General features: G+C 36.6%; 1 long non-coding RNA gene across 1 annotated transcript in view; it reads left to right on the top strand.

Annotated features, from left to right (window-relative positions):
• LOC136849832 (uncharacterized) overlaps positions 1-27,395 on the top strand; it is a 449,295-nt gene that overhangs the window by 271,564 nt on the left and 150,336 nt on the right. Inside the window, exon 5 of the long non-coding RNA XR_010856438.1 lies at positions 14,830-14,895. This is a non-coding gene — a long non-coding RNA (uncharacterized lncRNA). The remainder of the gene's footprint in view (positions 1-14,829; positions 14,896-27,395) is intronic.

The following is a 27,395-nucleotide window of genomic DNA, read 5'->3' as shown; positions in this document are numbered from 1 at the left end:
GAGAGAGAGAGAAGAGAGAGGAAGTAATAATGTTAACTGGAAAATGAAATAAAAGAAATATGAAATGAAAGAGTGAGAGTATGTTCGGGAGGCACTTGCGGCGTGGGGTATTATGATCGCCGTTATTGTTATTTTTATTATGTTTTTTTTATCTTTTTTTCATACTGTCGCTATTTTACCTGTATACTGTACTTGAATGTGGCCTCAATATGTATGAAAATCTGTTTATTATTATTATTATTATTATTATTATTATTATTATTATTATTATTATTATTATTATTATTATTATTATTGTAGTTGTTGTTGTTTGAGTTCAGTTGTTCAGTCTTTTTTAATCTATGCATAATTTGCAATTTTTGTTACTAAATTTTTGTCTTACTGTCGCTATTTTACCTGTATACTGATCTTGAATGCGGCCTCAGTTGTATAAAACATTATTATTATTATTATTATTATTATTATTATTATTATTATTATTATTGTTGTTGTTGTTGTTGTTGTTGTCTGAGTTCAAATGTTCAATCTTTTTTTAATCTATGTATAATTCGTATTTTTTTTGTTACTTAATTTTATCTACCGTATGTATTTGTATATGACCTTGTGCTGAATTATTATTATTATTATTATTATTATTATTATTATTACTGCCACCACCTCGTTCTGTTTCTCCCTCCACTTTACCAGCATTCCAGATTTGCATGTGAACATTATCTTAAATAAACTATTTTATTATTATTATTATTATTATTATTATTATTATTATTATTATTATGTTATTATTATTATGTTATTATTATTATTATTATCAGACGAAATTGGTTTTTCGCGCACCGATGCTTAAAGAACGATATCAATTCAAACCTTTTTTTTTCAATGTGCAGGACTTGAGAAAAACGTTCTATATTATTTTCTCGTCTTTTTCCAAAAGGTCCCATAATGTAAACAGCGTTTCCTCTCGATTCCTGCAATCCAGAGCACGCAGGACTTCCTCGCTCTGGGAGTCCTGCCTCCTTTCCTGTCCGGCAAGGCCATGAACCTCGTTTTGAAAGGAAATATTGGATGGCCGGTGGATTTCTCTTACCCCTGAATCTGGCTGCATTTTTGCCCAGGGCTTTTCGGCGGAATGGTCGAATTTTGGGTGGAAATGGCAAACTCGGGCGAATGGTCGGTCCATTTTGGGTTATAATAATACACAGCCGATCTGGAGGTTTGTTGGTTAGGAAGGTAATGTAAAAGATGTTATTGTATGTGCTGTTTTTGACCAGATAGTGTTAATGTTATTATCAGCATTCCCCTCCTTTCTATTGCACTCTTTTAGCTTTCTGTAAACGAAAACTGTTGTGCCGGCTTTGTCTGTCCGTCCGCACTTTATTCTGTCCGCACTTTTTCTGTCCGCTCTGATCTTAAAAACTACTGAGTCTAGAGGGCTGTAAATTGGTATGTTGATCATCCACCCTCCAATCATCGAACATACCACATTGCAGCCTTCCAGCCTCAGCAGTTTTTATTTTATTCAAGGTTAAAATTAGCCATGGTCGTTCGTCTTGCACCGCTATTAGGTGCCAACAAAGCAGGCCACCACCGGGCCGTGGTTTAAAGTTTCATGGGCCGCGGCTGAGAGTTTCATGGGCCGTGGCTGAGAGTTTCACGCAGCATTATACCCTTTACAGAAAACTCGATTGCGCCAAAGAAACTTCTGCGCTTTTTTTACTTGTTTTTCGATTTTTCTTCCCTCTTAACTTTCCCCTCCAGTCTTCAGTCGTTCAGTAATCTTCTATGTCTTCTACTTTTCATTATCTTTCTGCTTCTTCTTTTCATGCTTCATTTCCTCCCACCCTTCCTCATCCTTTTCATTATCTACTTTCTTTGTTTTTCTCTTTCTCAGTCTCTTTTTCCCCCATATTCTTTTCCTTACACTCTTCTTTCTTTTACGTCTTGTACGTCTCTTCCTGCAATTCCTTTTCGACCTTCTCTTTTCTTTCTCTCCTTTTCTGTGCCTCCTCCTCCTCCTCCTCCTCCTCCTCCTCCTCCTCCTCCTCCTCCTCCTCCTCTTCTTCTTGCTGTTCCTCCTCCTCTTCTTGCTGTTCCTCCTCCTCCTCCTCTTCCTGTTGTTGCTGGTGCTGTTCCTCCTCCTCCTCCAGCTCCTTTTCCTCCACCCGTCATCCTCCTCTTCCTCCCCCTCCTTTACCTTCTTTTCCTCTTCTTGCTCTTCCTCCTCCATCTCGTCCTCTTCTTCCTCCTGTTGTTCTTCCTCCTCCTCTTCCTCCTCTTCCACCAACTCCTTTTCCTCCACCCGTCATCCTACTTCTCCTCCACCTCTTCCATTTGTTGATCCTCCTCCTCCTCCTCCTCCTCCTGTTGATGTTGCTACTGTTCTTCCTTCTCCTCTAACTCCTTTTCCTCCACCCGATATCCTTCTCCTCCTCCTCCTGCTGACGCTGCTGCTGTTCTTCCTTCTCCTCCAACTCCTATTCCTCCACCAGTCATCCTCCTCTTTCTCCTCCTCCTCCTTCTTCTCCTCCATATGTTGGGCCTCCTCTTCCTCCTCCTCCTTCTCCTCCTCCATTTGTTGGTCCTCCTCTTCCTCCTCCACCTCCACCTCCTCCTCCTCCTCCTTCTCCTCTTCCTCTTCCTAGGGCACCCCGAAGCCCGCCCTCCCTCCTCCCCTCCCTCCTGCTGGTGGCGGAGGTAGTGGCGGGAGACAAAGCGCTCGCGGCGACTGCTTCACGACGGAATCTTTGGAGCGTCGCGAGTTCGGATGAGGGCCATTTCTTGGGCTGAGCACCTCTATTTGTTGGCGCTAATGCACGCTCCCATTACCCACCACACCCCCCTCGGGAGCCAGCCTCGTCGGCGAAGGACGTGGAAGGAAGGAAGGAAGGAAGGGAGGGAGGGAGGAGGGAATAAGGAGGAGAGGGAGGGAGGAGGGGAGGGAAAAGAAAGGAGGCTGAAGAAGGACAAGAAATGGATAGAACGTGATAGGGAGCGGGTGATAAGAAGTCAGATAAGACTCACGGCGGGGTTTGTTTGGTGGTTGGGAGGAGGGGGAAGGGGGTGGGAGATGGTTGAGGGGAAGGGGGAAGGGGAGCTGTAAGAAGAAAAGACGAGGGCATAAGAGGGAAAAGAGCGAAAAGAAAGAGGGGAAAAAGGAAAGCGAAAGTTGCAAAGTCAGAATTGACCCACCAGGAAAAGAAAGCAAATGGAGAAATATGGCGATTGTCAAAGAGGCCTTAAAGTCCCCCCTCCCCTCCCCCGTTAAGAATGAGAATAAAGGAAAAGAAACAAGCCAGAAAGTAGAGAGAGAGAGAGAGAGAGAGAGAGAGAGAGAGAGAGAGAGAGAGAGAGAGAGAGAGAGAGAGACTGATGCTATGCCAGTTTTCCCGGATAACGAAGTGCCTGAAAAATGTGACTAAGCGTATATTGGATTTTAGGTGCTAGGGAAGACGAATTACAATGACCCGGGAAGGCGGCAGTCAGCCGTAAACGGCAGCGGAGGCAAATGAAATTAGGAAAACTAATCTACTTTTCCATGCTTTCAGGAAATGAAGAGAGGACATGAAATGTTAAAGAAGAAAGAGGAGGAGGAGAGGGCGGCTTCGGATGCGTAGTACTATTCCTTGGGCGTTCTTAAAGCAGAAAGTCTCTGTTTAAAAATGTTTATGTTGAAATCTTTATATATTCTTTATTCCATTTTTGGGGTCAGGGGATTTCTCCAAGCACTAAATACTCTTGTACGTTACATTGTAATATTTTATCGGAAGCATATTACTATTCCTTATGTATTCTTAAAGCAGAAAGCGTGTTTAAAAAAATTCGTGTTGATATCTTGCTTATTTTTTATTAATTTTTTGGGGGGAGGGATTTCTCCAATAACCTAATACTCGTGTATATTACAATGTAATGTTTTTTAAGATACATTTAGTGTCATTTAAGAACAAAACACACGTTATTTCGGCTCGATCATATTTTTGAATTTTGGGTTCTTAAAGCAAAAAGTCTATTTAAAAATGTTCCTGTTAGAGTCTATTTTATATCGATATTTTATAAGATATTTTCAGTGTTATTTAAGAACAAAGCATACGTTATTTAGGCTTAATCATATTCTAAAAGGGTGTTCTTAATGCAGAAAGTCTCTATTTGAAAATATTCATATTAAAATTTTTTTTTTTGAGAGGTGATTTTGGGGAACGGTTCTTCAGTCACTATATGCCATTTTATGATGTTATGTTTATAAGGTATTTTCAGTTTTATTTAAAGGGAAGGCAGATGTTATTTCAGCCTAATCATATTGCAAAAATCTGAAATCATCGTCAGATCTAAAATAACTGAACTTAGTTATACTTTCATAACTTAAAATCAGTATTTTTTTCAGTTATTTCTGGAGTATTTTTAAATTATTTTTGTTAGCGAGTCGTCTTTGTCAGGATAGTCAACTGAATTCAGTTTTATTCAGAATAAATTCTGCATTGCGTTAGAAATCACATGATTCTGGAAGCACGTAAGAAGGAAATGAATTCTAAATGAAATGAGTTCGAATTAAAACAGTTGACTCTAGAGAGCAAAATTTCCACATCGTATCCGCAGACTCGCCTGTCTCTTTCCAAGACAGAAACATTAAACTAGGTATTCCCAAAAAGGCAAAACAAATTTTATGATACAATCAAGCAGTAAGTGGAACAACATGACCGCCAAATGGCATCCCTCGTAATTCAAATAAGCAAAGAAGCTGGAATAAAAGCGAAAGCAGTAGAAAAAACAGACATTCTTTCTACGAACAAACTGCGAAGTCAGTGCAGAATTAAGGAGCGTAATATGAAACTTAATTAAAGCGGTTCCTACAAATATACGAAGCCACCGACTTACAAGGAGGAACAGAAGTTTGCAGACTTCAGTATTTCAGATGGAAGGAGCATGATGAGGCCAGACTGTGTACCCGCAATTGAAAATTACAAACCGGCAACGGCTTCATTATTATTTATATAGAGATGTGAGGATTCCAACCAAACATCAGAGAGAGAGAGAGAGAGAGAGAGAGAGAGAGATGGTCAATTCGTGACAAAATAAATGCATATTCATGCAAAGAATAAACTAAATGGTTGTTAACTGTTAACATAAAACATGGATTATTTGTGTATTTGTGTTTACAGATATATGTGTATATATATATATATATATATATATATATATATATATATATATATATATATATATATATAATATATATATATATATATATGAATGGTAGTTGATCATCTCTCCTGCTACCTTGGCGTCGCAGATCTTGACTGGGTGTCAACACTCATTAAAAATTAAGAACGAGAATTCATCTACTGAGTCCTTTTCTCAAATTGAAATTGCTTTAAATTCCATTTTTCTTAAAATGGAATTTAAAGCAATTTCAATTTGAGAAAAGGGACTCAGTAGATCAATTCTCGTTCTTAATTAATTACATGTATTTACATTTAATCAGAAGAGTAGTTACGCACTTCTCTTCTCCAGCGCAAGTATTTGGGATTGAGGCTGGTAGCCCCCTAACTCTCTACACCATCCCTGCAACCCACCTTAGTCTACTCACTACTGATGCCAAACGGCAATGAAATTTAAATCGGCAAACGAAGTTATCAAATAATTTAATTAAAAATTAATCAGATGAAACACGGTCAAAGGAGCTAACCTAGAAGTGACGCTACACAAAGGGTAACAACGCAATTCAAGATTAAAACCACCATAGGCACAATGATATTTAAATCAGCTAAATAGTTTGTCAAACAGTTAATGAGGAATTAATCAGATGATATACGACCAAAGGGACCAACTTAAAAGTACCACTAAATAGAGGTAAGAATGATTTGAGTCGACAGAAGAAGAAATAGGCGAGGGAATTTAAATTTGCAGGAACTGGGAGCAGTTGGAAGAGGTGGCTAATGCTGTTAATTCTTAAGAAGAAGAAGAAGAAGGCGAAACGTTGGTGAAGACCGACAGGAGAAGGAAAAGGAGGAGAAAGAGGAGGTGGAATGGAGTAAAGTAAATGGCTAATCGTGACGAGAAATTGAGCAGAAAGGAAGAAGAAGGAATTGGGAGGAAAAGAGAATGAAACCATAATAGAAATGAATGAGGAACGAGAATTAATAAAAAAGAGAGGAGAGAATGATTATGGGATAGTAAAGAGAAGATGATGAAGTTGAATATAAGCCGGAGAGATATTTCAAGCCTAAGAGGTAAAAATAACGAGAACGAGAGAAGGAGAACGAGAATGAAAAAGAATAAGAGAATACAAAGTGATTTCGGAGAAGGAGGCAGCGATAAAACGCCGGTTTTACCATCCTTCGAGTTCTCCCAGTATATATATCCACGAGGCTATTGTACTGCAACGTTAGCCGTCTTTTACCGTCTTCTTACTTACACTAAACCTCGAATGAGCCGTTTGTTTGCGGTAATATATGCCCGTGTTATTTTGCAAAAGGCTCAAAGAAACACAAGAGAGCCGGCAGTAAAGAAGGAGGAGGGGAATGAGATTGAGGAGGGGGTCGGGGAGGAGGAGGAGGAGGTAGAGAAGGAGGGGACGAAGAAGTATTTTGTTGGAAGAGATTTTTAATTCAACGTAAAACGGACGATGTCTGACTGTTGTCACTGAATAAGGAGTTACACAACATTCAGTTATCGAAGTCATAAGAAAAAAGGAAGGAAGAGAGAGAGAGAGAGAGAGAGAGAGAGAGAATATCCATTCCTAGATCAAAAGGAAAAGTCCGATTCAAGCACTGAAATTACGAAAACCTAAAAGAGAGAGAGAGAGAGAGAGAGAGAGAGAGAGAGAGAGAGAGAGAGAGAGAGAGAGAGAGAGGGATATGTGTCCAACAAAATCTGTACGAAGAGTGGGACTCAAGCAGTAAAATTACGAAAATCTAAAAGGAAGGAGAGAGAGAGAGAGAGAGAGAGAGAGAGAGAGAGAGAGAGAGAGAGAGAGAGAGAGAGAGAGAGAATTTCCAACCCCAAATCAAATGAACAGTCAGATTCAAGCACTTAAAATTACTAAAATCCAAGACAGAGAGAGAGAGAGAGAGAGAGAGAGAGAGAGAGAGAGAGAGAGAGAGAGAGAGACTTCCAAAGCCCTAAATAAATGTGAGGAGGGAAAATTCCAACCACGAAAATGACGAAAATCTGTTCAGTCAAATTGCCTGAAAATCCCGAGAGCTTTTGACCCGAGCTAATAAGCCACCCCTGGCCGGTGTGAGAATCACCACGATCTTACGAAGACACAGAGGAACAATTAAAAGAAGGGGGGTTAGAGGGTAGGGCGGGGGCCTGGGGGGATGCGGGTTGGTGGGCAGGGGTGATATCTGTACCGCGGGCGTACCATCGTGCCCAGTTCAACGTAATGAAATCATTCAAGGATGTCTTACGATATCGTTAACGATGGCAACGTGAGGGAAAGCTTAAGCCATTGTTTCGGGTATCCAATCGTTCCCCAGTGCCCACCCCATGCCCCATGCCCTATTGGGCCCCATTAACGCCCATCCGCTTGATGCCCCATGCCATCCTTACACCCATTAACAACCCCTTTCCCGACTAGGTATTTCGTGAGTATTAAACTGTCGTGGGCGGTCTCGTAATTCACGGAGAGTTGTTAAGTCTACAGTTTTCTTGTCGGTTTCAGATCAGGTTGGGAATTTGGGGCGAGTTTTACTATCAGTATCTTTAGGATTATTATTATAACGTGAATTGTTAGCGGAAACCTGAGTACATCGTTGTTTTACTTGTAATATAAAAGTTAGCCGGAATATAGTCGGATTTTTAACTTTTTGTGTTTTGCACTGAAAGAAAACTATCGTGGAGTTAATTTTTCGAGTTTGGCTGCACAGAATCTAAATGCTGTAAACGCATGCAACTATTTAATGCTTTATTTGTTATAAAAAAAATTATTTTGCCTTTGCTGAGTTGTTAAGTTGTATAATTCAATATCATCGCAAAGTTCAACGTTAAAACAGCATTTTTTTATATTTAATGTTTTCCGAAACATCCATAATCTGATAACCCCAAAGATATATAATTTGAATTAGTAATCGAAGTAATTCTGGAGTTGTAATATCATAATACAGTATGTCTTTGAATGAAAGATACTAACTGCTTTAAGGGTCCGTCTAAACTTCAGTAAAACATGTCATAAACACCCGTTGGTGCCTTATCACACAGACATCAAAAACATATTGGAAAGAAGTTGATGACTTTTGGTAGTTCTAACCAGTGCTTCTTACGATTATCCAGTATGGGCCAAATATTCGTTCTCCACTAACTGTCGTTGACTTATTGTCAACCTGTTCTTGACATGTAAGAGACAATTTACCGACTTGTGTTTGGAAAGTGTTTTACCGTAGTGTAGGCGCACCTTAACACTTAATAATTAAGTACATTTGAGAAAACAGAGATATAGGCCTACAATTACATTAACTCATTGTAACTCCCAGATCCCTTTCTAAGATTGATGTCATTGCTGAGTCCATCATAAGTGATTTTAATCACCTCTCACAAAGCAAAACTAAAAAAGAAACCAAAAAATAAACACAAAGTCAAGACAAATTTTACATTTATTTTCAGATAGCAAAAACGAATCTTATCGAATCTTAAAACCGGCCTCCAGTTGACGAATAGGTCTCTTAATCTCTCTCAAATTAAATACGAACGTTGCTTCTGAATTTTCCTTTCACAGTCATCCTTAATCTTGAGATTTACTAATGACTGGTTTTTTTTTGTCTGGTGCTTATCTGATGCTGATTCATGCGCGCAGTTATCGAAGGGGGTCTCAATTTTGTTTGATTTTATCGGGATATGCTTTAAATTTTATAGCTTGTTCAATCTTATTGAACACGAATTTGTTGGCGGACGCTACGTGCGCTGGAACCCGGGGCTACTGTCTCCCCTACCCTCCCGATCCCCTACCTACCCCGCCCCCACCCGGGGCGGACAAACAGGTTCGCATGAGGAGGGTGGATGTCTCCCCTACCCTCCCGACCCCCTACCTACCCCGCCCCCACCCGGGGCGGACAAACAGGTTCGCAGGAGGAGGGTGGATGTCTCCCCTACCCTCCTCGTCTCCGGCATCTCATAGAGAAGTTTCCTGTGTGGAATAAACAGAGAAAAATATCAGTAAAAAGAATTCTGTAAAACAATTATTGATTAATCAATTCAGTTAAGTAAGCGGGAGACGCAACAAGGTTTATATTTGTATTTTTCTTATTATCTCATTATCTCTTGTCTTTATCTTGAGTTGTGATTTGTTATTGCCTTCAATCTTCAATTTTTTTTCCATTTTTTGACTCTGAGGGTACTTCTAAAGTTAGCCTATTGGTCATTTTGTAAATGTTCTTACATGATTAAAAATAATATTAATAATTAAAAGACACAATGTGCAGACCATCATTATGTTTTAATGCTTTCTGTGTAACAACAATAGTCCATGGGTATCAAACTCCTCGATTAAATTACCGTCGTCCAGTCCGGAGACCCTACCCTCTCGTATATTACCTAAGTTTTTTACAGGTTATAGGATAGTAGGGTTGCCCACCCCTATCTCCCCCCACCCCACCCTTTGACTCCCGAGCAGGCTGAGTCAACTGGATTCGATCCCCGCCATCAACTCAGCCAAGTGCGTCTTTGCTGAGTCAGTGAGTTTACATTTTAAGTAATAAAAAAAAATTACCAGTGATTTCATAGCTTGTTTTTCTGTATTTGGTGTTTAAAGTCAAAATGTTATAAAGTTAAGTATATCTTAGTTTAACCAGACCACTGAGCTGGTTAACAGCTCTCCTAGGGCTGGCCCGAAGGATTCGATTTATTTTTACGTGGCTAAGAACCAACTGGTTACCTAGCAACGGGACCTACAGCTTATTGTGGAATCCGAACCACATTATGACGAGAAATGTATTTCTATCACCAGGAATAAATTCCTCTAATTCTTCATTGGCCGCTCGGAGAGTCGAACGCTGGGCCAACAGCGTGCGAGCCGAAAGCTCTACCCACCCTTCCAATGAAGAACTCAAAATGTTATAAAAATAATTTTTTTTTTACCCACAATTCCTTTTCAAGAAGTTTATCCTTTATAAAAGAACTTATGTTTTATTATATTCTACAATTTTATTCCGCTTAAAATTGGTATTGATAATAATTATCGCGTTCAATAACTATACTTTTCTAATTAGATGACTCGAAGACAACGTTAACGGGGAACTATTATAAATATCATAATTACCGACCCAAGCTCTGAAAATACTGGGTAACTGAAGTGAACAAAGAAAACGTAAAATAACCAGCTGACATTGTTCTTAACTGAACGAGGGAAGGTTAACTGTCGTTCAGCAGGTTAGATACAAAATAAAGAATAGAAGTGTTTGCGTCTCCTACTCTCTTAAAATGAGCATTGGCGTTGAAATCACCAATAAGTATCATATAATTGATAATCTGTTCTTTAATAATTAATCGTATTGGTGTTACAGTCTGCCAGTACCTATAATACATCAATTATTAGCAAGTGACACAGTAAAGAGTTTTAACACTTCACATGTAAGTATTGCTTTCATAATAGAAAGCAACACCTCCCTCAAAGCTGTTAATTATTATTATTATTATTATTATTATTATTATTATTATTATTATTATTATTATTATTATTATTATATTCAGAAGATGAAACTTGTTCATATGGAACAAACCCACAGGGGCCATTGACTTGAAATTCAAGTTTCCAAAGAATATGGTGTTCATTAGGAAGTAAGAGAAGGTAGAGGGAATTACAGAGAGAAGACATCTCACTTATTATAAAAGAAAAAATAAATTAATAAATTAATGAATAGATAGAAATGTATTAAAATGCAAGGAGAATTGTATTAGGGTAGTAATGCATTGCATCTTCGCTTGAACTTCTGAAGTTCCAATACTTCCCTCAAAACTGTTAAATGTTAAAACAGTTTAAGAATTTGATAACGGAAAGCAATACTTCCCTCAAACTGTTCAGCTGTTTAACATATAACTGTTTTAAGGAAATTATTGGTTTCTGTTACGAAATAAGGTAAATGAAGAAAGAAAACTTTTTTGAAAATAGATAACTTTTTGTTTCATCATCGTCCCCTCATTCACGCGCTTATTCCTCTGTTTCACACAAGCCACATGGATTAAGTCCTCATTGAAATCATTTTTTAAAAGCAAATCCTTTTGCTCAGCAAAGCATCTTCAAAAAAGGTTAAGAAATAATGAGAGTAAACGCTTGAATGCTCGGCCACTTTTGAATGGTTCTGTATCGAGTCGATAGTTATTTATAAAACGTACCTAAGCATTACTGATTGTTGTTGGTGATTGTTCCTTCCAGGCGTTAATCAAGGAACTTTTCCTAACAGTGTGTTTAATTCGTTTTTAAATTGGTTTTGAAAGCAGAGATGTGCATAGGTCGATTATGGAGTAACAGATTTGAATTTCTGTTGAGATTTTCTCTAATATTACAAAAATCAATTAAGAAGAGAAGGCTAATTTACATATCTATATATATGTGTGTGTATAGCATAATATATTATATATATATATATATATATATATATATATATATATATATATATATATATATAAATATATATATATATATATATATATATATATATATATATATATATATATATATATATATATATATATATGCTCGTTCTAAATTTATCCTCCATAATCATGAAGCTATAATTTTATATATATATATATATATATATATATATATATATATATATGTGTGTGTGTGTGTGTGTGTGTATGCATATGCTCGTTCTAAATCTACCCTCCACAATCGTGAAGCCACTAATTCATTAAATATATACATCGTTGCTGTTGAGTACTACTGTTGCCCTCATTTACCGTGCTTTGAAAAAACAACAAAAGAAGGTATTTTAAATTAAAACTCTAGCCGCGAGAATTTCTTTATTCCTTAACATAAAATAATCCCTAAGATAGTTCTTGGCTCATCCACAGTTGGACACACAACACCCGGCTGAGTCACTTAACTCGAAAGGTTAAGTCGTTAAGAGACAAGGAGAAAGGCTGACAGTGTTGCATTCCGAAGAATTCTTCAGAAGTATTTCTCTCATTTGGGAAAAATCTGCCATTACGAGCAGAATGGAAAGCTTGTAATTGACGCGCCTGTTTCCTTCTGTGTTGCAAAGTGATTATTATTCACATCTTTTAAATCTACGCGTTTTTATTTATATAATAGAGCCGAAAATAAATTGCGTAAGCATAAAATCATGTGGTAAGCTCCTGTTTCACGTACGACTCAAGTCGTAGAATAACAAAGAATTTGAAGATTATTTTTCTTCGTATAAAGTACACATGGAAAACGATACACGCTCACAATTGCTCAAAGCACAGGGAAGTGTGTTTGTAGTATGATAGTGAAGTCATTAGTAACGTTAGAAGAATTTAGGAATAATAATGAGACATCTTCGTCTTGGTACAGTTTATAAAAGACTGCAGTGTATATACGACATTTTGGTGCAAATTGTGCATTTGAAAGTAATATGGAACAAGTAAAAAATGCGTCGAAGTTTCTTCGGCGCAATCGAGTTTTCTGTATGGCGTATAATGTTGTATGAAATTTTCAGCCACGGCTCATGAAACTCTTAACCGCGGCCCATGAAATCAGTCACGGTCCGGTGGTGGCCTCAGCCACTACCCATGAAATTCTTAGCCGCGGCCCATGAAACTCGGCCACGGTGATGGCCTTTGTTGTTGGTACCTATAGTGGTGCCAGAAGTACGATTACAGACAGCTTTAACCTCAAATAAAAAGAAAACCACTGAGGCTAGAGGGCTGCAATTTGGTATGTTTGATGACTGGAGGGTGGACGATCAATATGCCAATTTCCAGCCCTCTAGCCTCAATAGTTTTTAAAATCTAAGGGCGGACAGTACAAGTGCGGACGGACAGACAAAGCCGGCACAGCAGTTTTCTTTTACAGAAAACTGGAAATGGAAGAAAACTCATTAAACTTATCAGAATTCTGGTTGGAAGAAGATATGCACCAGAAAGTAATAGGGGGGAAAAATGGAAGAAAATGCATTAGATAAACTTCAAAGAACTCAGGGTTGGAACAAAATGTGCGTTTGAAAATAAAAGGGAAAAATGGAATAAAAATACAATAAACTTATCGCATTCCCAGTATTTGAATATAAATAGCATTAAGCCGAAACTTAATCTCAACGTGAAGAGGCAATGCTTGCAAAATGCTAGGCAGAGCGACAGCAAATAGCGGAACTTCATCTTGTGTCTTATTTAAAAGACGGCTCAAGCAGGTTGTACAATTACCTGCTAGGGGATGTCAGCTGTTTCATTTTATTGTTGTCCAATTGTACCATAAACCTGATATCAAACGAAGAGGAAAATATGGCAAGAATTTAGGTAAGTTAACCACTTGTTATTTAGGTAGAGACAAAATAATTCCGAATTCTAACCCCACCTCCCCTACTTCCTTCCCTTCCCTTTCCTCCCCTCCCTACTTCCCCACCCTTCCGTTCCCTACCCCCTTCCCTCCCCACCTCCCTTCCCACCTCCCTACCTCCTTCCTCCCCTACTCCCCTTCCTCCCCTACTCCCTTCCCCTCCCCTCTCCTCCCCTCCCCTACTCCCCTCCCCCTCCCTCCCTCCCTTCCTCCCCACCCGGCTCACACTGGCTTGAAGACCGACCAGAACTGAGGTATTAAAAGTAAGTTAAGGTCAAAACTTAGGTGAAAATGGTAAAAAAAAAAAAAATCCCTACGAGTTTGTTATGAATCCCAATAATAAGACCCTTGGAGCAAATGTTACTGAAAGTTGCACCAAGTCTTAGGAGGCGTCCGATATGAGAGGGAATGGGTCACAAAGACGCCCGAGTAGGCGAAAGAATGAGAGGATGTGATGATAACTTAATTGAGGGCATTAAACGTGACACGGAAAAACTACGTGATTCCCAAAGTGGTAAATAAAGTGGCCATCATCAGCAGCGGTAAAAGACAGCCGACTCAAAGAGGGTAACATGAAAGTAAAGGCCATGATTCAGTCAGAATCGTTTCTTTGATCTTGCGCTCTTGCTGTTGAAATCTGAACTGAGTATTCAAGTACGAAGTCCAGAAACATAAAAAATCCCTAAAAAATATACACATACATATATATTCACTGGAAGTCAATCATATTTCACCAAATAAATGGTCAGAAGTTTCACTGAAAATCAAGTGCTTATTGGGAGGCATGAAATACTCTTAGAAAAAAAAATTGCAATCTTAAAAAAATGTTTTATTTTTGAGTAAAAATTAGAATCCTGTTTTCAATAACCGTCTTAGAAATAAACCACACGCACGAATGACCCTCATTGGCAAGCACTCGGATAACACTTTATGCGACTTAGAACCAAATCAGTCATATATTAAAGATGTTTTTCAAAGCGTAGTTACTAAAAAAAAAAATTTTCCTGAACGTATTTGGCATTAGAGAAACACCTAATTCTAGAATGACTCGTCCTTTGCTCTGGCGCAGGTCGCTAGGAATATCATCGTGAGGCCGCAAACGATGGATAAAAGATCATACAAGATTCAAAGTGGATTCAATTTTTTACTGGTTTACACAGGTTTCTCGCGGAAAGTTTCAGATCGTACCTTGTAGCATGCCCCTACCTTCAGATTCAGTAGTTTTATTACTTATTTTTCAATGTTTTCTGTTCTGGAATACCAGTGTCTCTTGGACCCGGTTTGTTCAAGGCTCTGTTGCTGACGAGTAACTCGCTTTTATGATTACCATGTATGAGTTTATTATTTTTCTTTTCTTTCAGAGCACCCGTTTTCGATCTCATAATCTGAAAGGGCAAGTTAACGTCCAAGCCAGAGAACTTCATCAGGTAAGGGCTCATTTAAAAAGATTGAAACATTTTTCTTATTCATAATCAGTAGTAAGGAATCCCCATGTTTAGGTCAGCACTAGAAATCTCATATTAATCCCAGGGCAAGACCTTCATGGAAATGACTCAAAATAGTCTTAGATCATGAATTTAAGCTAACTTTCTGAAATCGGGAGAAGTTGGGGTCAGCCAGAAAGAAGAGAAGCCTGCGGGGAAGCCACATAAACAATCCAGACAGCATCCATTTGAACAACCAAGGAAGCTAGAAGCATCTCGCTAGTCTAGAGCATTTGCGCAATCGCAAGGTTTGTGGAGGCTTCTGTAGGCCCACGGCTACAGGAAAGCATGGATAATATTTCTTGATTGTCTGGTGCAATTTCGATGTTCTAAGGTTGGCAGAGCTTCTTGTACTACCACGACCTTTAGAAAGAGTGGGTGATTTTTGTTCCTGATCTGGAGCAGTTGCACTGTCTCCAGGTATGTGGAGGCAGTTAAACTGCTAAAAAGTTGGTGGAAGCTTCTGTGAGCCTGTGAGTCATATTTCTTGCTGGTCCTAAGTAGTTGCACTGTTGAAAGGTTGGTGGAGGGTTCTGGTAGGCTTCTGAGTGACATTTCTTGCCGGTCCATATCAGTTGCAATGTTCAAGGTTTAAGTCTTCTTATAGACCAACAACTAATGAAGATTGTAAGTGATATTTCTTGATGATCCAGAGCAACGTAACCGTTTTAATGTTAGCGAAAGCTTCTTGTAGTCCCTTGTATTGTTTTTCTTTCTGGTCTAGAGCAATTACACTCTTGTAAGGTAGGCAGAGGCTTCTTAAAGGCCCGCGGCTGATGTAAACCATGGATTATATTTCATGTTGATTCAGAACAGTTTCACTGTTCCTTCGAGTACAGTCAGTGGAGCGAATGAGCGAGTGTTAATTGAACAAGAGGAATCAGGCCATTCCTAAGACATTTCCTTTAACTCTGAAATTTATGATTTCTATAAGACCCATTCCTTAATTATGTCCATCCTGGACATTTCTTAGCCACAACCTTCAGCAAGGAAACATATGGCGCCTCTGTGACACAGGTTTCACCAGTATAGTCAAGAGCATTACAGAACCATCCTCTTTCGAAGCGAATTCTATGAAAGGTTTCCGAGCCACATGTCTTATTTTAACAAGTACGAGAAATTTCCGAACTGAGGAGCTTCATTAGGAAGAAGCCAGGCATTTCCAAGTGCATTTAAGGGCTCAGAAATTACTGGGTCTGGTAATTTGTGGCTGCGTTAGGTCACTGGTCGTTGGTATTCGTCTGGGAAAAGCATTTTACCGAACCAACTCACGAGGAGAGGGAAGTCGTTTCGTTTCTTTCGGTGTTATTTATTTTAATAATCCAGGATTTAAGAAGAGTTTACTTACTCCTCACAAAGGCACAATCGTGAGCTGTTGTTTGTGAATCATTACATTCAACTGTTCATTTATCGAGTTGTATATATATTTATATATACTGTATATATGTACATGTATGTATGTATGTATATATATATATATATATATATATATATATATATATATATATATATATATATATATATATATATATATATGTATGTATATATATAGAGATGTATATGTATATATACTGTACATATATATGTGTCTGTCTGTCTGTCTGTCGTTCTGCTTACTCACGCAAATGCCGCAGATTAAAAAAGATAAGTGTTCTTAAACAAATAATGACGGTTCCATTCACACAGCAGCAGCAGCAGCGACATCCTTCAAATCCCTTTGTGCTGCCACAATCCCCGTAATAGAATAACAGCGTTCCTAAATGCCAGTGTTTGTAATGAAGGAAGCACGGTAAAATACGTGACGTAACGCAGGCCGCAACAACGGGAAGCTGAGACAGAATTTTTTCTCTGTAATGACATGTTGTTATTTGATAAACTATAATCTATTTCTGTGTTTCCCCCCCTTTGTCCTTTGCGTATAGGAAACTGTCGTGTTGCCGTATGATACAGGTACCGTAATTGTGACGTTTCTGCTCTGTCATTAAGCAGTCGCCTCTAAACAGCAGATGTGATTCATCTCACCTGCCAGGTATTTTCTCTCTAATGACGGAACAGGTAGCGCAGATGTGAAGGTGTAGAGAGCTAGCTAGCTGCCTGTCGCTTCTTTTGAGAAAAGTGTCTACAAAACTACAGCACTCTCGGTAGTTCGTGGAATGGTACGTGCGTTTATATGTACGTAGATACATACGTACATCATACACACAGACACATACATACGTGCATATATACATATATATATATATATATATATATATACACATATATATTTACATGTATGTATGTTTATAATTTATATTCTCTCTCTAATATCTCTCTCTCTCTCTCTCTCTCTCTCTTCTATATATATATATATATACATATATATATATATATATATATATATATATATATATATATATATATATATATATGTGTGTATATATATATATGTATGTTTATATATATATATATATATATATATATATATATATATATACATATATATATATATATATATATATATATATATATATATATATATATATATATATATATAAACAAACAAATAGAAGATTAATGCCTGTTTGCAAGCCCTTCGTGATAGTGGTTTATATTTTCCGGTTAAAGTTTTAATTTTTATCCCGCTGAAAGTATGTTAACGTGAGGCTCGTGATAATTGAAACGTCAGTTATACAGAATCATTTTCAAAACTCATTTTTGTACTCTTTAATAATGTAGATTAAAAGCTTCATTTGAAAAAAAACAACAATGTTCTATTTTCAGGCGTAATATTTTTTTTCAGTGTAAATTTCAGAACAGTTGTGTTGGCTCTCTTTAAGTAAAGAATTGTTTATTTGCATTTCTTAATAGATTAAATTTTTATGATAATGTTATCAAGTTCTTTTAAATGATTCACTTCTATATTTGTCTAGTTTATTCTAAGTAGTGAATTCTCTATCCATTGAGCAATAAAGAATTTTTATGACAAATATTTGGTTTTATGTTCTTACCACACATATGCATTAGAGGTTGACGCTGGTGACTTTATAAATACCATTATATCGTAACGCATTATAATTATACACTTTCTTGACATAAGTTAATGCATATACATTCAGAGGGAAAATTATTCATGCACATGTATTCTGTAAATACCAGAATAAGGGTGAAAGGAAAAATGCTTCCCAAGTGCTTTCCTTTATTTACTGTACACACATCAATGTATATTTCCCCACTAATTTGATATTTGCAACATATATATATATATATATATATATATATATATATATATATATATATATGTGTGTGTGTGTGTGTGTGTATGATGTATATATATGATATATATATGTATATATATATGTACATTATGTATATATATACATATATATATATATATATATATATATATATATATATATATATATATATATATATATATATGCCATGAATACACGATAAATCCTCCTGGACGCGAGATGAAAATCCACTGTTAATACCAGAATTAGTGAGAAATATACATTGATATATATAGTATGCATATATACATACATGTGTGTATGTATGTATACATATACATATTCATATACATATATGGAAAAACCGTCAGTGAAAGGGGGGGAGGGGCAGTGTGTCTCAAGGGTAAGTTTTGTCACACGAGATCGCAGGAATGCATTTACACGTCCACGTCAAATTTGCATACAATAACACAAGCCACGCCGCACAATAGTCAAGGCGCTTGCCCTTTCATTTTTAGCCGTGGCCTGAGAGGTTCCTGAAGATTAACTATATGCAGTGGCTGTGTTTTGTTTGTGTGTTATTTCTGGAGAGTTTCCTCCTCCTCCTTTCGAAGGTACGGAAAACTGGGCTTGTTGGATTTTCCTTGACTGGAAACGAGACTTGAGATTTCCAGTCCTAAAGGCCTGGATTTCTCTTGACTGAAGACAAGACGTAGAGATTTTCAGTCCTACAGGCCTAGATTTTCCTTGACCGAAGACAAGACTTAGAGATTTTCAGTCTCAAAGGCCTGGATTGCTCTTGACTGAAAACAAGACTTAGAGATTTCCAGTCCTAAAGGCCTGGATGTTTCTTGACTGAAATAGAGACTTAGAGTTTTTCAGTTCTAAAAGCCTGGATTTTCCTTGACTGAAGACAAGACTTAGAGATTTCCAGTCCTAAAGGTGTGGATTTCCCTTGACTTTACTTTTCAGTGCTAAAGGTATGGATTTCTTCTTGACTGAAACCGAGACTTAGAGAGTTTCAGTCCTACAGGCCTGGATTTCTCTTGACTGAAAACGAGACAGAGATTTTCATACCTAGAGGCCTGCATTTCTCTTGACTGAAAACAAGACTTGGAGATTTTCAGTCCTAAAGGCCTGGATTTCTCTTGACTGAAAACGGTACTCAGAGATTTTCAGTCCTAAAGTCCTAGATTTCTCTTGACTGAAGACAAGACTTGGAGTTTTTCAGACTTAATTAGGCCTGCATTTCTCTTGACTGAAAACGGGACTTAGAGATTTTCAGTCCTAAAGGCCTAGATTTCTTTTGACTGAAAACGACACTGAGGGATTTCCAGTCTTGAAGGCCTGGATTGGTCTTGACTGAAAGCAAGACTTAGAGATTTTCAGTCTTAAAGTCCTGGATTTCTCTTGACTGAAGACGAGGACTTACAGATTTTCAGTCCTGTAGGCTACTACAACTTGCGATTTTGTATGTATCATGAAAGCCTCTCTATGTTGAATAAGTGGCGTTGGTATGTTTGCTATGTCGAAGATTACTGTTTGCCAGTAGATGCATTAAAAGGATGAATTATAAACTTGACGATCAGTCAGAAATCATTTTCAAAGTTTGCACAGAAATGGTGCGTTCTGCCGCCTCCAGACTTCAGAAATTGTATTGGAAATGAGGCATTGTGTTAAGGAGGTTTGAGCTACACCCAAAAGACTTACCTCGAGTTCATTTTGTGTCGTTTGTGGCAAACAAGTATTTAAACAAGTATTACTTTGTTGAGTTGCTAACAGCTCAACAAATGCAAAATCTTTAGAGTCTGTTGTTATTCTTATCACTTCATCTCAAGCCCAAGACTTTAACGTCTTTTCATCCTGAATACTTTCAAACGTGAGTTTTCTCCATGCGTCGAATAATAATAATAATAATAATAATAATAATAATAATAATAATAATAATAATATTTTCGCAAATCAGAACAAAGAAGCCACTTACGTATGACCAAAAACCGTTTATTTTTTGCTTGAAGAATGTGATATGATTGAACGCTTTCTTCGTTAGAATAAAGGATTAAATCAGAAAAAAATCTGAAATGCAAAAATGTTAACTTCAGGATAATAGTTGAAATGCATTTCTGTATTCATATTGTCATAATTCTTTACGGAATGTTGATTCGTGTTTTGTATTTTTTTATCCATATTTAGCGGACAATATTCATTTTAAATAAAACCTGTACTGTGGTGTGCCAATATTACTATTAAAGTAAACTATTTTTTTCTTAGATATTCAGGTAGTCAGGAAGGCATCACACTTATGACGTTTTAATTACCGTTACATTATTATGTTTTACTGGCGACAGATTAGAATACAACACATATTTGATTGAAAAATACGTGTTACATTTCCCGGCGAATAAACAACTAAATCACCTAAATTAGCTGCTAATTCAAATATCGAGGGAGAAATGATTCCAGCACATCTGGATAAAAAGGTTCAAATCGTAGGACATCCTGTTACGTAGATTTACTAAATATTTAATATATTTTGACTTATATTTTTTTTTATACTCTGGAATAGTTTTAACTTGTTTCTAAGAAAACTAAATTTTCTCCATCAGTCAAACAGATGACTACGAAAACCCAAATTAAAGTTATTAGGCAAAAGAGAGAGGTAATAAAGTTTTCCTTTTAAAATAGGATAATATTGTTAAAATATGTAAGTCGTATCTGCAGGACCAACATCGAGAGTCCAAGATGTCTTGTGTCTTCTCCCACTACCCAAAACTCCTTAGTCTCCTTCTTGTAACATCTCGCCCCTCAGAGAGAGAGAGAGAGAGAGAGAGAGAGAGAGAGAGAGAGAGAGAGAGAGAGAGAGAGATTCCAAGATGCCTTATGCCTTCCTCCACTAGCCACAACTCCTTATTCTCTGTTTAGTAACATCTCGCCGCTGGAGAGAGAGAGAGAGAGAGAGAGAGAGAGAGAGAGAGAGAGAGAGAGAGAGAGAGAGAGAGAGAGAGAGAGAATTTTCTGGAAATGGGATGAATTACTTTAAAGAAAAGAATCTGAGAAAGAAAGAATTTTTGGGTAGCACGATGAATTGCTTTAAAGAGAAAAAAATTTAATGGTAAAACTATGAATGAATTTGAAGAGAGAGAGGGTGAATTTAATGGTGATACGATGAATGAATCTGAAAAGAGAGAGAGAGAGAGAGAGAGAATTTAATGATGATACGATGAATGAATTTAAAAAAAAAAAAGAAAAAAAAAATCATGGTAATACTATGAATGAATTAGAAGACAGAGAGAGAGAGAGAGAGAGAGAGAGAGAGAGAGAGAGAGAGAGAGAGGCGTTGTCTCCGGGACATTCGTGTAATGGAACTTGAGGACAAGGACGGGAATTGTATACAGCGAGGGAGGGAGATGAGGGCGAGCTGTCAGGGTGTCAGAGACGCTGCCATTGGCACGCCACTCACCCGTCCGGCTCACCCTGGCTTACCTGTTTCCGGACCGTCAACGCCTGTCTCTCAGTTGCCCCCTCCCTACACCCCAGCCCCTCTCCTCCAAACCACCCCAAGCTCCCTGCCGACAAGCCCCCGGTGCAAGGGCCTTTACTACCCCCATACCGCTTGTCCGATATAGTCCCGCCCAGCCTGTTCTCTCTAATTTAATTTAATTCTCTTTAAAATTTAATCTCATCGTCTCTAAGTCAAAATCTCATCTCTAAATTAATTCATCGAATTGCCTCAAAATAAATTAATTCATCGTCTTAATTTTTAATTCATCATTTTAGCATGAAATTCTGCCTTTCAGATTCTTCTCTTTAATTTATAGTATTAACATAAATTTCTCGCTCTCTCTCTCTCTCTCTCAAATATTTCATCGTATTGCCCTGAAGCTATTTCTCTCTCAGATTCTTCTTTCAGTTCATTGTATTACGTTAAAATCTCTCTCTCTCTCTCTCTCTCTCTCTCTCTCTCTTCTTCTTCTTTCTCTCTCTCCCTCAAAAAAAAAAAAAAAATATATATATATATATATATATATATATATATATATATATATATATATATGTATATATAAACACACAAATACATATACTTTATATACCTATATATTGAGAGAGAGAGAGAGAGAGAGAGAGCTTAGAACAGAATGAGAGTAACGACAGTTCAATCGCTTTTTCTTCAGGCTATAATGTAATGACAACGTAAGCAAAATTCACCTGATTTTTGTATCGTAGGCAAAAGCAGAGTAAGTTTAAAAAAAAAAATAGGACCACTTATCCAATGCTTTTGAGAATTAAGGGCGAAAACAATTTACATATGGCTATTGTTTAGCGATCTTGTCAAGAGAACGGTACTTGACACTTGAGTATAGTTGGAGCTTGATGTAACAAACAGCAACAACAACAACAACAGTAATAATAATAATAATAATAATAATAATAATAATAATAATAATAATAATAAACGCAATAAGAAAAAACAGATTGTAGAACTGTACTTGACACTTGAGTATAGTTGGAGCTTGATGTAACACAATAATAATAATAATAATAATAATAATAATAATAATAATAATAATAATAATAATAATAATAATAATAATAATAAACCCAATAAGAAAAAACAGATTGTAGAACTGTACTTGACACTTCAGTATAGTTGGAGCATGATGTAAAAAACAACAACAACAACAGCAACATTTAATAATAATAATAATAATAATAATAATAATAATAATAATAATAATAATAATAATAAAACTCTAAACACAATAAGGAAAATCAGATTGTATTCGTTACATCACCTGACAGATCACTCGAAGATGGCAGCATTTTCTTCACTCATCTTTTATACTCCTCCTGCCCAGTCCCCTCTCCCTCCTCCTCCTCCTCCTCCTCCTCCTCTCCTCCTCCTCCTCCTCCTCCTTCCTCCTCCTCCTCCATCACTACGTCTTTTCATGGGGCTCTAATCCCTCACACTATAATTCAGCAGCCAATAAATATAAACAAAATTATGGCACGATCCTACCAAGTCCTCGTAATCCATCAGGGCAGAATTATCAAAATTATAATTCACAGATGAGGAGACGACGCGTCTCGAGGCCGTGTGGCGCTGGCAGAAGAAGAAGAAGAAGAAGGTGAAGAAGAATGTGAATAAGAATGTGAAGAAGTAGAAGAAAAATGTGAGGAAAAGGCAGAGGGAGAAGAAGACGATGAAGAAGAAGGAGGAGAAAAAGAAGACGAGGAAGAAGAATTAAAAGAAGAAGAAGTAGAAAAAGAAGAAGATGGTGAAGAAGTATGTGAAGAAGAATGTGCAGAAGGAGAAGGAGAATGGGAAGAAGGGGTATGAGGAGGAGAAGACGATGAAGAAGAAGAAGAAGGAGGAGAAAAAGAAGACGAGGAAGAAGGAATTAAAAGTTGAAGAAGAAGAAGAAGAATGTGAAGAAGTAGAAGAATGTGAAGAAGAGGCATGGGGAGAAGAAGACGATAAAGAAGGAGGAGAAAAAGGAGAAGAAGACGAAGAATCAAAAGAAGAACAATCAGAAGAGGTAGAAGAAAACGCAGAAGAATCAAAATCAAATGAAGCTGAACAAGAAGAAGAAGAATAAGCAGAAGACACTAGTATTTTCACCTCATAAAGGTACGAACGCCAGCGAACATCAAGGCTTTTTCGAAAGAGGATCGGATCATCCATCACCGGGTGGGGTTTAAGGCTATCATCATCCCGCGAAGGGTATTCGGGAGGGTCGTAAAGGCGATCAGATCTTGTGATGCCGATGCTACTTCGTCACGATTTCAGATGCCCCTGATGGATAGGTGCTGATCCTCGGCCCTCCTCTATGGCCGGTGTTTGCATTGCATAAGAATATCTTTTTCATGTGTGTGTGTGTGTGTGGGGTTTTTAAAATTATTTTTGAGGGTAAAATGATGCAAAATTTCTTTTGTTATTGTGTGGGGAGGTTTAAATTATTTTTGGGTAAAATGCTTGCTCACATATCTAAAATGTGATGCAAAATTTCTTTTTTAGTGTGTGTGTGGGGGGGTTTTTAAATTTTTTTGGGGAAATTTGCTCACATATATATCTAAAATATAATGCAAAATATCTTTTTTATTGTGTGTGTGGTTTTTTTTATTACTTTTGTAGGGTAAAATATTCGCTCACATATCTAAAATATGATGCAAAATTTTTTTTATTGTGTATGTGGGTTTTTTAAATTATTTTTGGGGGGCAAAATGCTTGCTCACATATCTAAAATTTGATGCAAAATGTATTTTTTATTGTGTGTGTGGGTATTTTAAACTTATTTTTGGGGGTAAAATAATTGCTCACATATCTAAAATATGATGCAAAATTTCTTTTTTTATTGTGTGTATGTATGTGTGGTTGTTTTTTTTTATTATTATTATTTTTGGGGGGTAAAATGCTTGCTCACGTATCAAAAATATGATGCAAAATTTTAAAACACGTAAGAAAACTTTTTGTATTGTCTGTGTGCGTTTTTTAATTTTTTTTTTTTTGGAGGGGGAACAAAAGGCTTGCTTACATGTCTAAAATATGATGCAGAAAGAAAAATTACTTAAACAAGATATCTTAGGGAAATATTATTCACCTGATAATATATAAAGAACCTCGGTTTTTATTAAGTTGCGAACAAATAATAGTTAATTTTTAAGAAGAACTACAAATTATGTAAAACTGCGACAGGAAGGAAAAAAGAATCATACGAAATGATAAAATAAAATAACACGTTGTGTAAAAGAACAGCTTTCAAACTATTGCAAAGCAAAGATACGACAAAAAAGAACAAAATGCATAAAATATGTGATTGTAATATATATATATTTGGTATATACATAGGATATATATATATATATATATATATATATATATGTGTGTGTGTGTGTGTGTGTGTGTCTGTGTGTGTAAACACGCCTGTGAAGGGATTTGTAGCTTTCTTGCCAGCCTAGTGAGGGGATACAATTGAATTGAACTTAGGTTCAATTCTTGGATGAGATAGGCAATGGATTATGCGCCAAAATATAATAAGCTGCTTTAGGCCACGACCAGAGTAGAAAAGTGCATGGCCTTGCAACCTCATCCGCGGAATCCAAGAAACAGAAGATCAACACCTACTGATTCTTAGTAAAGAATTATATATGTATGTATATATATATATATGTATGTGTATACATACACACATATATATATGTATGTATATATACGTATATATATATATATATGTGTGTTTTAGAAATATATATATATATGTATTTCTAAAACATTCTCCCTTTATTTTATGTCCACAGCAAAAGCAAAGCAATTGGGTGTAACACAAAAGCATACGTGGGTGTATTATCAGCTCTCCTGATATGCAGGGTGTATTTTACAGGAAACGCCTGTGACCCGAACCTTTCAAAAGTGTTCTTATTTCTACATTTAAAAAAAAAAAAACCTTTACAGAATTTCCAGAGAAAAACCTTTTCTCTCTCGTTAGTCAGGGAAATGATTCATTCGTTTACTCAGAAAAGAAAGAATGCATTATCAAGAAGCAAGCAGTGGTTACCTTTTACAAGAGAAAAAAAATATGAACAGTTTGCGATGATATTATTCTGAATTTCTAAATATTCGAGTTTCTCGTTCTGATGCATCTGATATATATATATATATATATATATATATATATATATATATATATATATATATATATATATATATATATATATATATATATGTATATGTATATACATATATATATATATATATATATATATATATATATATATATATATATAAAGCTAGTTCCAGGCGGTTTTGGATAACACCTGTCAGGATATGTCTTCTCATTTGCTCTGTAGAAATCCTGTTTCTATTTTCCTGACTTTTAAGAGCTTTCACCGTTCCAACGGCTGATTCAGTCGTGATTACATTCCGTTCTTTGTTTGTACCGTACCTACATTCTACGATCAATAATAATAATAATAATAATAATAATAATGATAATATCCTTTATTTCAATCCCAGGTACTTTACAACACACAAAATTAAGTCACACGGGATTTTAATTGCAGTTTGGGAATATTATACTTGGTAGTGAGTATTCGACTCAGAATATATTATAACTACGTAAAAAAATACCTATATTATTTACTAGAAAACTTTGCATTGTAAACAAGGCTTCATAAACCAACATAGGTGATAATATTTGCTACATAATTCAAGTTAATTCTATTACTGTTAGATTGATATCAGCAGCACTACGAGGGCCGTAACCTCTATTGTACCTTGTAGGAGGGTAGTGCCGGTAATGCACTTCATATGGTACACTGTAAGCATTGCTGAAGTTTGTTTAAAAGTGTTACTAAAGGTTGCTTGCAGAGTCCCTTCGATCCCTAACTGCACCCACTTTTCGACCTTTTACTTGACCTCTGTTCCCACTTCCTTGCTTCCATTTTGCTGTCCAACCACTCCAACTTCCTCATTTCACCTCAAGCACTGAATGACTGAAAGCGCCAAAGTGCTTGGCCTTATAGCCAAGTTTTCATAAATCCATTTCATTAATTTCTATTGCAATGTAAAATTGTTCATTTATCAAATTATCTCTACCACGTTGTAAGTCATTATATTTTTTACTATAGGACTTTTTCCCTTATTAGCTTTCTTCTGTAATCCGTTTGTTTCGTTGCTTCCCTGTTTCACCTGTTTGTTAGTAGTTTACTCTGAAATTTATTTGTGGAATACTCCGAAAATTGTAGAATACTCCGAGAAATTGTTTGATTGACTGATTGTAGGGTTTATATCAGACAACAATTGATCAGATTTTGGCAAAGATCCGCAATTTCGAAATCGGATTTACCCTGCAAACTGAAGTGCTCTGAACATCAACAGTTAGTGCGTGATACTCATTTCATTGAGCTTCCTCATCCGCATTCCTCTTAGGTTCCACTACAGTATTAACTGTCCTTCACCCGAGGTCCTTCATAACGATCATTATGAATCTTAATAGTTTTCTTTTTGGAGAAGTAAAGATGGCGGTGCATCTGAAGAAGTGAGGATACCAGGCAAAGTTAAAGAGCAGTGTTATGTTAACGCTTTAGTTTTTTTTATTTGTTGCTAAGCTATTTGTTTGAAATTTATCTGAAGGTAGTATATTTCTCACTACTCAAACACATATTCACAAGTGAATAATTGCCTGACAACCCTACGACAATAACTATAATGAATATGTGTATGTATATATA

Source organism: Macrobrachium rosenbergii, chromosome 21 (genome assembly GCF_040412425.1).
Source record: "Macrobrachium rosenbergii isolate ZJJX-2024 chromosome 21, ASM4041242v1, whole genome shotgun sequence".
In the NCBI taxonomy this organism is placed as follows: Eukaryota; Metazoa; Arthropoda; class Malacostraca; order Decapoda; family Palaemonidae; genus Macrobrachium; species Macrobrachium rosenbergii.
Note: the sequence above shows the minus strand (reverse complement) of the source record. Positions and strands in the feature narration are given on the sequence as shown.